The 15,618-nt window shown below is 38.4% G+C and overlaps 1 pseudogene; it reads right to left on the bottom strand.

Moving 5' to 3' along the window:
- Nucleotides 1-1,232: 1,232 nt before the first annotated feature.
- LOC141583442 (large ribosomal subunit protein eL21-like) lies at nucleotides 1,233-3,020 on the bottom strand (annotated as a pseudogene).
- Between the last annotated feature and the right edge of the window lie 12,598 nt (nucleotides 3,021-15,618).

Below are 15,618 nucleotides of genomic sequence, written 5' to 3'. Positions count from 1 at the left end.
ATGACTTTTATGCCCAAAGGAATGAAGGAATTAAAATCCACAGGTACTAATTGCAGCTCCAAGTTGTAATAGTGTCTGTCTGAGCAGATTCAAGGTTTCTTGGAGAAGACTTGTTAAAAACAAAACAAAACACTAGAGGAGTTCATCCAAAGATAATTTGAAGGCACAAATCTGGAAAACTAACACTACCTGATTTCAAGACTCTTCTTATAATGACATAATAGTAACTAAGACAGTGTGGAATTGACAGCAATAAAGACAAATAGATCAGTGAAATGGAATAGGGGGACAGAAATAGACCCATATGTATGTGGATAACTAACTTCTGACAAAGATATGAAGTCAATTCAGTGAGGAAAAGAAGTCTTGTCAATAGATGGTGTTAAAACAATTGGATATCCATGTAAAAATAATGAATTTCAATTCATACCTTGCACTAAATACGAAGTTTAACTCAAAATGGATTCTAGATCTCAATATAAAAGATAAAACTATAAAAATTCCAAAAGAAAATGGAGGGAAAAAATCTTTCATGATGTTGGATTAAGCAAAATGTCTTAGATATAAAACCAAAAGCTCAATCCACAATTTTGACTTCATTGAACTTTTAGAATTCTGCTCTTCTAAATAACCTGTAAAAAGACTGAAAAGCAAAACCAGTGTGAGAGAAAATACTGTGAATCAAACATCTAATAAAGGCTTTGTATTCACAGTATACCAAGAACTTTTTAAAAACTCAGTAAGAAAACAACCCAGCTTCTTCAATGGGCAAAAAAATTTGAATACATATTTTACCAAAGAAGATACAGAAATGGCAAGTAAGCACATAAAAAGATGTTCAACCCTATTAGTTATTAAAAATACAAATATTAAGGTGATAATGGGATATACTGCATATTTATTAGGATGGCTAGAAATAAAAGGACTTGATCACACTAAGTGCTGGTGAGGATGTGGAGGAACAGGAGCTCTCATACATTGCTGGTGGAACTGTGAAGTGATACAGCCACTTTTGGAAAACCACGTTGACAGTTTCTTAAAAAGTTAAACATACAGCTGCCATATGCACAGACATTCCATTGCTAGGTATTTACCCAAGAGAATTGAAAGTATATGTTCATACAAAGACTTGTACATGAATGTTCATAGCAGCTTTATTTGTAATAGCCAAAAACTGGAAACAACCTAATTGTCCATCAACAGGTGACAGATAAATTGTGTTATATAATACAAAGGAGTACTCCTCAGTAATAAAAAGAAATGAACTATTGTTATGACTTGGATGAATATCAAAATTATTATGCTGAAAGAAAGAAGTCAGATGAGAAGAGTACAGTGTTTGATTCCATTTACATAAAATTTTATAAAATGCAAATCAAGCTATAATGATAAAAAGCAGATCAGTGGTTTCAGGGAAGGGAGAGAATGACAGAGGGATCACCAAGAGGCACATAAAAACTTTCTAGTTAATAGAAATGTTGCCTATCTTGACTGTGGTAACAGTTTCATGGGTGTATTCGGATCTCAAAACTTATCAATTAGTACACTTTAAACATGTGCGGTTTATTGTATGGCAGTTACATCTCAATAAACGTGTTTTTTTTTTAAATATTGCAACATTAAAAGAGTGACATTGTAAGCCTCAAAGTAGGAAGAGAAATCTGCAACAGATATAAACTGGCAAAGGCTTGTACGTAGAGTATACAAAGAACTCCCACAAATCAACAAGGAAAACATAGAAGAGTGCAATTAAAAATGGGCAAAATATTTGAACAGACCTTTCAAAGAGGATATCCAAATGGTCAATAAACAGATGAAAAGGACTTCAGCCTCATCAGTCATTTGAAAAATGCAAATTAAAACCACATGGAAATATTACTATATGTTGGAAATAAAAAGAAGTATAAAGTCTTGATAAAGATGTGAAACAAAACTGATATACTGATGGTGGGAGTATAAATTACTACATCCACTTTGGAAATCCATTTGGCATTATCTACTAAAATTTACTGTAGGCATACTTTATAATCCAGAAATTTTACTCATAGGTTTATACCCCAAAAGAATGCATAGTATGTATACAAGAAAACATGTAGACAGTGTTCAAATCTCCATTATTTATATTGGCTGGAGCCAATATATTGGAAACAACCCAAGGTTTGTTGGGTATAGAATAGTTAAACTGTGTTGTAGGCATACAATATAATTCCAAACTGCAATGTGGAAAAAAGCTGCAATTGCAGGGAGGACTCTAACACGAAAGGCTGGACAATATAATTCAGATATAACAGAGTAAAGTTCAAAACTAGGCAATACGAGTTTGTATGGTTAGAAATCAGTACAGTGGTGGTCTTTGGGAAGGATGTTAGGGCTAGTAATTTGCAGAAATTGGGAGATGGTTTTTGCATTGCCAGTAATTTTTCATTTCTTCTTTTGTTTTCTTTCTTTCTTTTTTTTTTTTTTTTTACTGTCCAGAGGTGTTTTGTTTTGTTTTGTTTTGTTTTGTTTTGTTTTTTTATTTACATCTATTATGCCATGAATTCATAGGGAATAGGTTCCAGCAGCTCAGGCTCCTTCCCATTGGTTCTCACAAAGTGGGCTTTTCTGGGTGGAGCAGGCTGGTGCTTCAGTTGAACCTGGGTACCTTACTCTTTGACTTCTTTCTTTTTCTGATCATTTTCCTTCACGCGTTTCAGGAAGCTATCTCGGCTCTTAGAGTACTTGATGTGCTCAATATGCACATTAATTCTCTTGGCAAGAATCTTGTCCTTAACTTGTTTGCTTACAACAATGCCAACAGCATGCTGGGTAACATTGTACACTCTTCCAGTTTTGCCATGGTAACATTTGTGGGGCATTCCTTTTTGAACAGTATCCATCCCCTTGATGTCTACGATATCACCTTTCTTATAGATTCTCATATACGTGGCCAAAGGAACAACTCCATGTTTTCTAAAAGGCCTAGAGAACATGTATCCAGTGCCTCTCCTCTTTCCCTTTGTGTTCGTCCTTTTGTCGAATTATGGGAAGATGGCGGTTCCAGCTGAAAGGCAGTTTTTCATTTCTTAATATTGATGGTGGTGACATGGAAAATATATCTACCTATACGCTCATGATGTATGCTCTTCTATGTACACATTATATAGAAGGTTGTTCTTTTCGTTGTTATATAATATTCAATGGTATGACAATACAACAGTTTATTTTTTTAAAGCACAGAGAAAGGAGACAAGGCAATCACTTGGGTCTCACTCTTCAGGGATCCAAAGTCTTAGGCCAAGGCTGCTGAAGTGACCCTTTTCTCTTCAGTGACTAAGTCTTGACCAGACTTTAGTGTAGTGTAGTTGAGCTATAAAGTTGCCCACGATATGCCTCCCCATTAGGGAGCTGTGGGGCCTAGAATGAGCCCTAAGGGAAGGAGATTCTAATGAGCCCTTAGCAACTAGAATGAGCCCTAAGGAAAGGAGAAGAGATTTCCAGGGTGGGTACAAGCCACTTTGTTGAGTGGGAGGATGAGGAAAGAGGTGTAGAGGTAAAGAAAAATTCTTTGTATAATTTGTGGTTAAAAGCTAAAGCTCAAATCCTGCCTCTGATACTTGCAAGCTATTGACCTTGGGTGATTTATTTATTCTCTGTGCACAAAAGTCTTCTCATCTGTAAAACGGAGACAAGATTACACCTGTAATATAGGATTATTAGTAGGATCAATTAAGTTAATGTGCTTAATAAGTGTTACGATGTGAAAGTGAACATTAGCCAGCTTGAAAGGGCATATATCTCTCAAAGCATTCAGGCTTGCTGGGTGCTGCCAAGGAGAGGCAAAGGTGGTTCTAGATCAGCTGCCAAAGCTCTACAGTAGCATTCCTTGGAGGCTGCTCCATCCTTTCTCCTCTCTAGATACCCCTGATTGACTCTAGACTATAGAAAAGCTTTGCACACTCCTCATTTCCTTCCTGCAAGGTTTTGATAAAAACCTTCCTGCAAGGCTTCTAGAATTATCAGACCACCCTTCCAACCTCATTGAACAAACTGGCAAGCTGATGGCTTCAGGACAACACTACACAAGCTCTAGGTTTCTATTAGCTATTGCCTCATTTTCCCTTCCCACTCCCCATCCTGTCTCTCTCTTCCACACTAGAATATCATTGGTTTTGTTCATACTATATCTCCTGGGCACAGCAGGCACTCAGTTGCTGCCTGAGAAGTGACAACGTCTCCTTCAGTAGGTAACTTACACTGTTTGTGTTGGTAGGTTCTGATATGTTCTCAATTCTAAGCATTTGAGCAGCATCATTCTATGTCTGTCACCAAAGCACCCTTTTGGACATGGTTCTGGTCCTCAATGCTGCTGCCTCACTTTGAGCACAAAGCATGGCGTAGGGCATGTGCTCTGTAAATATTTATGGAGGTACAGTTGCTTGAGATGCTATTAAATTTCCTACCTTTCTAGGAAGAACCTAGAAGTAACCTTGAGAGAGAAACTGCCCCCTATAAACTTCAAAGTGCAACACAGTCTTCTTTAAATCCAACTTTCTTGGCATCAGGGAGCTGGGTTTTTAAACTATAGTTGCAAATAAATGCTATCACAGGCCTCAGAGCACTCAGACCGTGGGATCTGGTCATTGTCGCAGACCTTATCTACTCTTGTTTATCATCTCTCAACCTATTTGAAGAATGAGGACAGAGAAAAATAATAATCTGATAGATTCAGAAAATATTTAGTGAGGAAGAACTATGTTTCAGAAACAGTCCTACGTATTTTGACAAATGAAAAATTTTGATCCCAAAACAACCACACTGAAGCAGGCCTGGTTTTCAAAGGTAAGGGAACCATGGTTAGGAATCATTACATGCCTTGTCCAGAGTCGCATAGGCTTCGGGTGGCTAAGTGAGGACTGGAACCCAAAAAGTCAATGCCTCCAAGTCCAATTTGAAAGACTATATTCCACTATTTTCAGAAAATGCTGGAGAATGAATATAATCTTTTTACATTGTCATGCCTGGTTTTCAAACCAAACTGGTTTACCCAGCTTGATAAGTTCTTTAATCCCCACAGGGTATTGAATGAATCCTGGCTATATCCAAAACTCAAATCCACATTCAAAGGAGGAAGATCTACCCCATTGATAATGTTTAAAAGAATGTGCCTGGGGTTTTAAAGGTAATTTCAAAAGAAGAGTGACAAAGTTGCTTTGAGGCGTAGTGGAAAAGCCTCCAAGGCAAGTCCTGTGGCTGGGCCCCACTCATCTAGTACTTTCAGGTCCTCGCTGCATAAACAATTAAGCTATGGCCATGTGCTTGGGAATTAGAACAACCTGGATCATGAATGGTCTGACCTTCAATTGGTTACACAGTCTTTCCAAACCTCCAGTTCCTTATCTTTAAAAGAGCTTAGATGATACACAGTTCTGAGCACAGAGCAGAAGCATAGTGAGAACTCAGTAAACAGTAATTATTATCACTTGCCTTGATACTACTTTTAATCTAAAGTTGGGAGAAACCCCCCGCCCCAGGGAGGCCTTTCTTAATTAGGGTGCTGCCATTGGTCTAAATTGGTCACAGAAGAGAAGATCCAGCTTGTAGGTAGTCACTTAAAATGCACCCCCAAAAGCGTATGTATCTAGACCTCAGGGAAACTCAGTACAGAGGAGCTGGATTCCTATATATGAAGTACAGAACCTGAGAGGCCCGATTAACATGGTGCTTTCATCAGAATAAGGGCCATTCAGATCACATGTATGAATGAGCCTGAAGCCGGACTGACTATGGACCTCTTCTTCGCCCACCAAGAGAGTAACTGTAGACTCAACGTGTACATAATGTACGAGCTTCTCAATTATTCACTGTAGTGACTCCGCAGCACTCTATGTGTGTCCTCTGGTCTACCTTCATTTGGGAACAAAACCTTGAGAGTGGGTGTTCTGCTAGTACAAACTGCACAGGATGCTTATGATGATAAAATGGCAATGATTGTCATCAAATTCCATTTTCTAGGCAAATTTCTAAGAATTGTGCAACAGACATGTGGATCAGGCATTTTTAGATGGTATACATTTGTTATTTTCATAGAATTGATTTATTAAAACATAGCTAAAAACTACCTTAAAAAAACTTTCTGCAAAACTTTTCAAAATCAGAAAGTCATTTTTAAGAAAAGTTCTTGGTCGCACCAAGCATCCTGATTTAGTGATCAGAAAATATGGTCTTGTACAAAGATGGAATCTATTTTTTAGGATGATGATTATCTACTAGGGGATTAGTACATGATCACATTTCTGTGAGGTGTGTCAGATAGGAATATTACAAAGAATTTAACTTTTTAGTTAGGTACTTCTTTTATCAATTAGAGTAGATTTGATGTTATCTCCATAAAGTGATCATCTTCCCTCACTTGGATTCTGTTACTTGGATTGGTTTTTTGTTTGTTTGTGTGTTTGAGATGGAGTCTTGCGCTATTGCCCAGGCTGGAGTGCAGTGGTTTGATCTTCGCTCACTGCAACCTCTGCCTCCCGGGTTCAAGAGATTATCCTGCCTCACCCTCCTGAGTAGCTGGGGCTACAGGTGTATGCCACCAAGGCTGGCTAATTTTTTGTATTTTTAGTAGAAATCGGGTTTCACCATGTTAGCCAGGATCTTCTGATCTCATGATCTGCCCACCTCGGCCTCTTAAAGTACTGATATTACAGGCATGAGCCACTTCGCCTGGCCTATCACTGGGTTTTTAATAAGAGAAAGATGAAGAGTCACTGTGAGGGGCATCAGGCATTTGGCATGTGGACATCAAATGTTAACTATGACCTGGAGCATAAAAGGTGATGAGCAGCTATCCTGGGACATATCAGTCTCTAAAGGAGCTTGTGGTCACGGTAGTTCTGGTGCGGCTGTTCATGTTGGCACACAGAAGCCCCTTCCCCACAAGCTCTGAAAAAAACTAATACAAAGAGTGCTTGTTTAGAGTCAGGAGGTATCTTTTAGGGTGCTGGCACAGCAACTAACTAGCTTAGCAGCCGTAAGTAAGTCACTTTACCTCTCTGAACTTTTTCATCTGTAAGAAGAGCATTTGTCTAGATCAAAAGCTGTAGAGAAAGCAAGTCAGAAACCTAAATGAGGAAAGTGGGCCAGTATGGTAGAACGGGGGCAATGGGGATTGTGGAGACCCAGCCCCACCTGGAGGGGGCAGTTGCTACTCCACTCCAAACTATTGGTGTTACGTGCAACTCTTGGCCGAAAAGTCTCACCTACTTTTTCAAGAAAGGCAAAATATCTAGATTTTTCAGCAAAATATACCAAGTTTTAAATGTTAACAGTAAATATGAACATTAAAAATTTCGGAGGGGAAAACAAAAGATGGGTCCAGTTTTGTTTCTTAATCTCTTTTCTACAGGTTTCAAAAGTCTCTTTTAGTTTTAACAAGTTTACAATTCTGTGACCATTTGTTACTAATTTCACAATTTTGTGACCATTTACTAAATATCAACAATATATTGAATAGAAAACATAAAAAATAGAAAAGCGGAAAAATTACAAAATTATGTTCTGTTTTAACTATGCAAGATTGTAACTATGCAATCACATATATGTATATAAAAGATACAAGATCAAAATATATGCACACAAAAAATTATATTCTGTTTTAACTATGAAAGATTATAACTATGCAATCATATGTATATATATAATATGTATATGTATATATAATATGCATATGTACATATATACATATATATGTATATATATGTATATATAAATATATGCACATGAAACAAATTTTTTAGGTGATGGTCCTGTGGGCAGATATCTTTTTTATCTTGTTAATTGTTCACTTTAAGTATCTCTACTGTTGTTCATATAACCAAAATTAATGGTAAAAAATATACATATTGAGGGCAGCTCAGGGTCCCTTGCTGTGGCTCATGCCTATAATCATAGCACTTTGGGATGGGAGGCTGAGACAGGAGGATCACTTGAGCCCAGGTGTTTGAGACCAGACTAGGCAACATGGTGACATCCCATCTCTACAAAAAATGTAAAGAATTAACCAAGCATGGTGGTGCACACCTGTGGTCCCAGCTACTCAGGAGGCTGAGGTGGGAGGATCCCTTGGGCCTGGAGGTCAAGGATGTAGTGAGCCCTGATAGCACCACTGCACTCCAGGCTGGGTGACAGAGCAAGACTTTGTCACAAAAGAAAAAAAAGGAGGGGGCAGTTTCATTGGTGCCAAATATGAGGAGAAAAAGGGAGAGGCAGTGACGTTAGGTATGTTCTTGAAACTTGTATTTCCATTCTGACCTCTATATTTGTTTGTCAATCATCCTTGAACAAAAAGTTGGTAAAAGAAGGCAGTACTGGTTGCATGCTAGGTAGATTTTATGTGCCTGAATTTTCCATCTACCACTGCTCCTTTATCTCTTTCTTCTGTTTACAAAAATATTTCTCACGTCATGAACCATAGTGGTATCAAAATTTCCCCAACTTTGTTAGTTTGGCTTTTGAATATATTATGGGAGGGTTTTGTTTTGTTTTGTTTTGTTTTGTTTTAGTGGATGAAGTGGGATGGGAAGGGTGGCTGACTTATCGTCCCTAATTACATTTTTCTTTGATTTCTATTAACACCATTTTCATTCTACAAGCCCACATCAGCTGCCTCCAAAGTGAGCAAAAAACCACAGGTTGCTTTTTGGAGTTTATTTCAAGGTTTTCAAAACACCCCATGGGAGGGTTACTCTTTTCTAAACAAATTTGGAGGAAAATATTAGCACAAAGGAAGAGAAGACTTTCACATCACGATGCAGAGATCCTCAAAAACCTATCTATGCTTGTATGGCAGCACCCAGCCCAAGGTTCAGATCCATGCTAAGCATGCAATGTATGTTTGTAGTAGGAATGAATTCTTCCTCTACTCTCTGCACCTAAGATTTCTTACTGATGGAATACCAACACAAAATATAGTTATTGATCTTCTTTAAGTAACAGGCAACTTGAAATGATATCAACATGTTCTAGATATGCCAACAGGAATCTGTTACAATGGGGACATTTGGCCACAGGATTTGAATACAGGGGACTTGACACTGACTTTCTTTTGAACGTGGCCCCCACTGAGCAAAAGGCAGGATGGTCTTTTGCCAGGACTATACTGAAGGATCAGTAGACTGTCTAGCGCTTTTGTGCATCCTGTTGCCTCTCTAATTTCTGGATTGCCAGATGCTTCTGTTTTTTGAAAATGGTTAAAAAATACCTTAGTAATTCTGTTGTTTCAGAAACCTTACATATGGCATAAAATATCCTGAAAAATTTTTGAGATAACATTTGCTTTTTCTATGCTCAATTTAATCATTATAGTTGAAATTGATTCCAATGTATCATTTTCTTTTTAAGGGCAATTTGACGGTTAAAATTCTAAAGTTGCACGGAAGTGTGAATAAGCAAGATACGAAGATTAATTGCTCATAGTTTTTTTTATAAGTCTTAAAAACATAAGTAGGCTAAGAAATGGTTGATACTTCAAATTGAGAATTCAGAACAATTGCAATAAAAATTATTTTTTGAAGCTAGAAGGTATCCTGGATTTACTACTGTTGAATCAGAGAGCAGATTTTTCACACATTGAGTCATAACTGCAGGTATTTTTTTGTAAACCACTTTAACCTGCTTTTGCAAACCTCTGGTTGCTGCACGGAATAAGTCTGAGTCTGTCTCTATTTAGCCTATGAAATTTAACAAGGCCATAGCCTGGGGTTGGTAAGGCTATGAGCCACACCACCATCTCAGATTTTTGATGACACCACAAACCACTCGAGATTTATTATGTTAGCAGATGTCATCAGATCTATGTGTGCACAGGTGCAGCATGTAGTTAGTGAAAGAAGGAACACTGCATGTGTATATTTATTTTTGTACCTATACATTCAATAGTTAGAAAATGACCCAGTGTGTCTGTTCTGGGCAGTGTGGAGTTTCAGCTCCATTGCAAATGCCTATCTTGTAATTTCTTGAAGTCTTTTCCACAGATATAATTCTTTATGATGGGCAATTATGTCTTGTAGAAAATATATTCCATCAATATCTAAAGAAGAGACATAATGAATTACAGCTAAAGACTGCTATAACCTCAATGAAAAATAAAAATTATTACCATGATTTGTTATTTACGCCTGGGTTTTCCTCTTACAGGACAATAGATATGCATTCTCCTCTCCTTCATAAAAGCAGTGCAGGAATAGCTCTCATCTATTGAAATCTGACAAAATGCCAACATTCGGCACTTTATAAATGTCCTAATTTAAGCCTCCCTAAATATTTTTATATAATTAAGAAATATTTAAAACTATTGCCTGAGGCAATAAGAAATAGGAATATTTCCAAATTTATATTTAAAAATATAATATGCAATTTTAAATTCTAAAAGCAGTTATCCAATTGTTTTAAAAGAATGTGTTTACATGTTCATATTCAAAAATATATTATGTATTTTTTAAATTCTAAAAATAATCATCTAATTGTTTTAAAAGATGGTCTATGTTTTATTTAGTATTGCATCCTAAATATGCCACTATGTTTATTATATACATTAAATTTACACAAATTCTGGCATAATAATGGACTACATATAAAAATCTAATAAGTCAGTGTGTATTCTTTAATAATATAAAAATCCTAGAAATTAAAACACACTTTTATATTTTTGAGAAATAGAAAAGTAATACAAAATAAACACCTTTGGGATAATGACTGAAAATTACTGGTTTAGATGGGGTAGAGGAATTACTTCAATTATGACATAAAGCATTGTAATAATGCAAGCCTTTTAGAAATAATTACATAGTGATTATTCTAAAAGATAAATGCACACAGATTTTGCTAGTATATTTTAAAAATTCTTAATTTGAAGAAAACTTACAGTAACTGTATTACCAGTCAATAGGCTTTAGAAAGAACTAGAAAAATCTTAAGCGTTAGTGTACTTACGAAGCTTATGGTAAATTCTATGGAATGAATTGTGCCTGCAACTTAAGGCAGAAAAAAATTACATTTGGAATCACTTCAGTTAGATGTGCCAGAGGCCCAAAATGCTTAACTAGTGTTGGACAGTGCTTATTTTTTAAAAAATCAATAATTAGTTATAATTTATAGCAAAAGATGAATATAAAAAGATACTGGACCCTAATTATATTCTGAGAAAGACTTTCAACCAAGATAATTTTCATCTAAAAAGGAGTATCTATTTTAAAACATTTCTTAATTTTTTGCCTATTTATTTATATTGCAAAGTATGAAAACCAGAAAATCAGGTGATGTTGTAGATTGAAAGACCATGACTATTTGCCAATTGAAAATTTTAGAAACAACAACACGTTGAGGTGACTACAAATTGGCAAGCCCAATTTCTATAAGGCATGCTTGAAAATCAGTCTCCTCGTATTATAAACCTTAGATATCTAATGTTGATATGTGTCCATATTTGACCGACCGAAGAATGATGAATATAGGAATAAGTATTATTATAAGCTTCACATGTCAAAAGAAGCAAATGACACGCAAATAAAAAAAGGTAATCTATGAAAGCCAGAACATAACATGCAATGTTACATTTTATGACTAAATAATATGCTTAGATAGAAATTCTCTGACAGGTGACACAAATTCTAGATTCCTCCAAGTCATCATGAGAATGGAGGAAATACTTTTCTCTCTTCTTCCCTATTCCTTTTCCCATTTTGTGTCTCAAAATATTTTCTAAACAAATCTAGATTCTCTCTATAATGTCCTTTCTCCTTTGCATGAAACGATATAGGGATGGATTGGTAATTCTACTATGGACTTCACATAATAACAGAGAAGACTTTCTGTGGCACACTTACATAAAAGTTTTAGTATTTGGTAACACTGCTCATGTAAGGGTTACTTAAGCGTTAGTTATTCCCATAACCATCATTCTTCTGTTGGTCAAGTGTTATCCTCTCACTCCAAATAAATTTATTATTTAGCTGCATTGAATCTTTATATTTTATATTTGTTTCCTTAGTACTAAATGTGATTTACTTGACCATGAAACTACTACTAGGAAATCCTAGAATGAAAACAGATCTGTTTGTTACTCACTTGAACTGAGTGAGTAGACTGAGTTATAGCTATACTAGTTGAGTGGTTAAAATAACTTGGAGCAAGATAGACATTAAAAATTAATTTTCCTTGAAAAGTTATAGCTGAGTGTGGAGATAGACACATGTGTGTATTTCTTCTCTCCCTCCCAATCATTATCCCCCTTCTCCAAGCTGTATAGCTATATAGATACATACTGTGCTAATTTTTTTGGAGGGGAAATTGGGAACTGTTAAACTTACAGTTAAAAAAATCATTTTAAAGTTGGGCATTTTCTGAAGTCTAATTGGGTCAATCTCACTTTTAGTTTTGCACTTATTATCACTGAAAATAGCTATGTATATTATTCACACACAGCCAAACATATGTATGATGTGTATATAAGGCGGAAAAAACTTGTTTTTGGTAATGAGGCCAAATGTCTTTTTAAAAAAATACTGTGCGTTGTAGGAGGTATGAAACTGAATAACGTTGTTTAAGTTCTCTAGGACTTTGAGGGTAAACATAATTGGGATTAAAATACTGATGTGCTCACATTTAGTAGACAGATAAGAATAATTCATCGGGAGCTATTCTAGTCTCACTGGTAATCACATAATTGAACAGGATTTTTAGAAAATATCTGAAGCTATTGTCTGTTGTGCAATTACATAATTAGTCAGGATCTTTGTAATAAAACCTTTTCTAAATGTATGTGGGTTAGTACGAAGTAAATGTAGGGCTAGTGTTAAATTTTTACTCTTAATAGTTGTATAACAACTTAAAACTGTTAAACATTATTTCCCCACATAACTATAGATACTTAACAGGAAAATAATTGGATTACTCAAAAACTAAGCAAAAACAAACAAAAAATCCCCCTACATAGATTTAACTTTCCAAAATGCTGATGAAAAGTACTTTCTTTATGAACATTAACTCATATCCAATCTCTTCTAGAGTGTTTACTTCTGGGAACTCCGGGGTTGTATATTTCTTTGGTGTTGGCTTCACTCACTTCTAAATTACTGATCTATTTTTTTTATATTCACATGGCAACCTATCAATAGCAGTCAAAGGGCGCTCTTTCTGGTCTTTTTGCTTTAAAGACAACGCTGCGTCCCCAGAACACTTCGGTACTCCTCTTTACCGGGAAACAAACGTGGCCTGGCGAAGTTGAAGCCAACAACGTGGCGGGAAGTGAGGAAGTGACAGCAATTCCTTGATCTTTATCATTATTGTTGTTTCAGAGTCTTTGCCCGGCGAAAACGCCGGGTTCTCGCTCCACCAGGCCCGCGAGGGGCCCCTCGCCCGCGGCGCGCCGCAGACACACAGTCGGGAAGCACAAAGGCGCGGGGAGCCCGGGCGGCCCCCGAGACGGGCACACCCCCGCCGCTCTTCGGCTCCACGCGGCCGCACGAAGACCCGAACCCCGCCGCCACCCGCGCACACACCCACGCTCGCGAGGGGCGCCGGGCGGCGCAGGCCGCCACACCCACTCGGGCCAGCTCCCGCCTCCCCGGCCCCAGGCGCCCTGATGAATATGCATCGCGGCGCGCCCGCCCCCGGCTCCTCCTTTCGGTTTCCTTCCCGCCGCCAGGCGGAAGCGAAGAGCCGCGCTTCCCGCGCGCCCGGGCCGGCCGGGGTGGGGTGGGGCGGAGAGGGCCGCGAGCTGGAGAAAGAGAAAGCCAGGGAGGCGACTGCAGGCGGAGCGCGGGCCGGGCGCAGAAGGGTGCGCTGCTGGGTGGCGGTTCCGGGGCAGCCCCGCCGCGGGCCAGGCCAATCCGAGGGCGGGGAAGGGGCGAGCGCGCGACCCCTGGGCCGTGCCGGCTGCATCTGACCGGCGCAGCCTCCACTCCTGGAGCAGCCCCGCTAAAACAACAATAAAACCCACCAAACGCGCACACACACACACACACACACGCACACGCACACGCGCGCGCGCACACACACACCATCCTGGACGGCGTTCAAGTCGACCACGAGAAACAGCCTTCTGCAAGGGAGAGGAAAGAAAGCTGGAAGTCCAGACAGACTGAAGGGCTGCCTGCTTTTAGTCTTGACTTTGACTGCCTTTTCTTCTCGGGCCAAGAATTGTGGCAGTGCAGAAATTACAATTAAAATATATAAGACTACTCCGGATTGCTTTTTTTTTTTTTTTTTTTTTAAACTAAACACAAAAAGCGACACCAAAGCCACCCCTGAGAAAATCCACAAATCTGTACCTGAGACACGTCAAGTCAGCGGCCCAGGGTTCTGTTAACAGACTCAAGATCTCTTTTATTTAATGCAATACAGTGCGATGGTATGTGGCTTTGAAATGATGGGTTTTGTTTGCTGCTTTTATTCGTTCCTTGCACCCCCTCCTACCTCTGGCACAGTTTTTCTTTTCCTGTTTGTAGATTGTAAAGTGGCTGTTTTATCCCTTTCCTAAATATCGTTTCTGCTTTACACGTTGAACTGTAGTGTTGCATATGCAGAACTAATGCAAATATGTATGTATTATTATTATTTAGCGTTGGCAACTTTAGTACATGTGACACACTTTTATGGCGGGAATCAGTGAGTAACATTGTGAGTCCAACGGTACAGAACGTAGCATTTTTTCTTTTTTCTGCTTTAACTCCCTACTTTATCCCCCTCTCCCCTAAGTCATGGGAAAATACTGTTCAAATGATCCTTTAGTTCTACCCTGAAGGCCATTCTCTCCTCTTGAAGCATTCTTTTCTCCATTTTAATTCACAGAGATTCTCATTTGAAAATATATTTTTAAGTGAAAGTATTATTTAGCACTGATTGGTGTGTTGGAATTTTTAAAGTCAGTATTCATTCTAAAGTTTAGTCCCACCCCGCATCCCTCCATCCCTGAAGTTGTGGCCACATATTGTTAGCCTTTCTTCCACACCCCCCACCAACTTTTAAAAACAGATGATGGATTTCTTTCCACTCCTGTTCATACTTTTCCCCAAACCCCGCTATTTTTGCTGCAGGTTTCTTTCCTCTGCCTAAGCCTGTGTGTGTCTCTGTCTCTCTCCCTTTCTCCTTGTCCTCTTTTTGCCAATACTTCTGGGACACATTTTAATGCACAATATCCCACCCATTAAGTTGTGGTTGAATGTGAAGTGTGTGAGGACTTGGCAGCTTTCAGGTTGAAGGGGGCGGGGAACCCAGTTTAGACTTTGACACAAGATGCTGAAGTGGCGTGATCAGAATTATTATTAGGGCTGTGAACATGGCCATCTTCTGCTCGGGTTGGAAGAACTGCCATTGAACTTGAGACGGGACAGACAAGATCTCCAAGTCCCCCCCCCCCCCCAAGTACAGTAGCTGGCAGGGAAAAGGCGCCAAAATACACAAGATTAACTCTGACTTTTCTTTGAACGGATCTCGTAGCACCATCCTTGTAACTTTAACTTCCAATAGGCGGGAAAAAGTTAACTTTTGAACCCACACTTGAACAGACATTTAAATCAGCCTGAAAATGGAATAAGTCCAGAAAGTCACACACACATGCTTATGTGGTTAGAAAAGAATGCA

The sequence above is a fragment of the Saimiri boliviensis genome, chromosome 2 (genome assembly GCF_048565385.1).
Source record: "Saimiri boliviensis isolate mSaiBol1 chromosome 2, mSaiBol1.pri, whole genome shotgun sequence".
NCBI lineage: Eukaryota > Metazoa > Chordata > Mammalia > Primates > Cebidae > Saimiri > Saimiri boliviensis.
This window is presented reverse-complemented; position numbering and strand designations above follow the sequence as displayed.